A 2163-nucleotide genomic window follows, 5' to 3' on the forward strand; every position below is an offset into this window, starting at 1 on the left:
TCTTCAATATTCATTACGATGTTCATGTCTGGACTGTAACTAGACCTCATGGCACAGAAATCACCATCTGAATATACAGTGCACAATATCAAACCCCATCTTCCCATTTTAGTGCAATAAAGGGATTTTTCTCTTATATTAATAAACCATATACAATAGAAAAAGTATAAAAATTATAATATGTATCAGGTAAATATTACATTCACAATTTCCAGTCTATTTGTTTTTGGAAACTTTAGAGAAAGTATTCTATTTTGTGATCCATCTTGTTGACTTTGGAGTTCTGTATATAAGTTATTTTCTATCAAGGCTTGCATTTGTCAACCAAAAAAATCTACTTAGATCTAAAATATATCTCTTTAAAAGACTTCCTTAAATCCAAAAAATCTGAAGCTTGCCTTAGGACAGAGTGTTGCCCAGCTCCCTTAGGTCTGAGGACTGTCAGCTAACTCACAATTCTACCCTTGGCCTGTTACCAGTACAGAATGGCTGGCAGTGATGGGATAGGAGGAAGATGGTGGGAAGGCTGCAGGCCTGTGTGGTGGACTGTGACGTAGGGTATTGCCATTAAAGAGTCTGCAAAAGTGGATGATCAAGCTGATCGAGTGGGTGATCCTAGAGGATGCTGATGAAGGGCATGGATAGCCTAGACTTCTTCATTGGTGATGAAGCAATAGAAAAGCCCACATATGCAACAAAGTGGCCTATCACTCATAGTAGAGTTGAAGACTGGGACTTGATGGAAATGTTTGTGGAGCATGTGACTTTTAAATATTTGAGGACAAAACCTGCAGATCATTACTTTCCTTGGATTGAACTGCCACTGAATACTTCAGAATGCAGGGAATATACTGCTGAAATAGTGTTTGAGTCCTTCAATATTCCAGGCTTGTACATTGCTGTGCAGGTCGTTCTTGCCTTAGCTGCATCCTGGACCTAAAGACACTAACTGGTACAGTAATAAACAATGGAGACATAGTCATTTATGTCATTCCTGTGGCTGAAGGATATGTTTTCGGCAGCTGTATGAAACACATTCAAATCACAAATATATAACATACTTTATTCAGCAACTGCTGTGAGACCGAGAAGTAGAAATCCCTCCAGAACAGTCCTTGAAGCAGTGAAGGTAAGCTACAGCTATGTATGCCCAGATTTAGTAAGAGTTTACCAAATATGACACAGGTGGGTCAAATTGGATCAAACAATACGCTGGAGTCAATGACATCTCAAAGAAAGAGTTCTCCATTGATGTTGGCTACGAATGATTTCCTGGGACTTGAAATCTTTTTCCATCCAGAAATTGAGAATCTAGATGTTACACAACCTCTCCCAGAAGTTGTAGATGAAATCATTCAGAATTGCCCCATTGATGTCCAGCGTCCTTTCTACAAGAACATTGTCCTCTCTGGTGGTTCAACCAGGTTCAGGGACTTTGGATATTGTTTGCAAAGATATTTGAAGAGAACTATAGATTCCAGGCTAAACTTAATCAAGGAGTTGAGGAGCAATAGGTTGAAGTCCAAGCATATTAATGTACAAATTATTACACACCACATGCAATGGTGTGCAGTCTGCTTTGGAGGGTCAGTGCTGGTTCCATGCCTGAGTTCTACCAAGTAGGATTCACCAAAAAGGATTGTGAATAAGTTAGACATAGCATTTGTCATCACAATCCAGTGCTTGGAGTCATGTCCTACAGTTGACTTTTTGTTTATTGGGATTAGGGGTTTGACTGAGTTGATGGTTCTGAGGTTTTTAAACAAACATGATCATACAGGAATGTTTGGTGAGTGTGTCAACATGCATATGTAGAAGAGAGCCAAAATTATTGTTTTCCTTTAGGTTGAATATTTTAATCTTATGTGTATCAAAAAAGAAATGGGTTTAATTTCTTGCCGTGATATTTTGTCTATTATTGGCTTACACAGTGTGGTGGGCTCTGTGGGTGTGGAGAGAGCTCTGTAATGTCAAATGTGGCACTGCTGAATGGGCAATGCTGGACTTGTTTATATTTCATACTTTTTTATACTTTGAGGAAAAAGGTCATTGAAAAAGTGCAGTATTGAAAGGAAATAAGGTGACCAAGGAAAAGATGAATTCAACAAGCAGCCTCATGGAACTTGGTACACACTCTGGTTCCCAGTTACCTCGAGTTGTTCC

General features: G+C 39.0%; 1 pseudogene; it reads left to right on the forward strand.

The window, feature by feature from the left end:
* Nucleotides 1-607: 607 nt before the first annotated feature.
* LOC116895969 lies at nucleotides 608-1706 on the forward strand (annotated as a pseudogene).
* The last annotated feature ends 457 nt before the right edge of the window (nucleotides 1707-2163 follow it).

The sequence above is a fragment of the Rattus rattus genome, chromosome 3 (genome assembly GCF_011064425.1).
Source record: "Rattus rattus isolate New Zealand chromosome 3, Rrattus_CSIRO_v1, whole genome shotgun sequence".
NCBI lineage: Eukaryota > Metazoa > Chordata > Mammalia > Rodentia > Muridae > Rattus > Rattus rattus.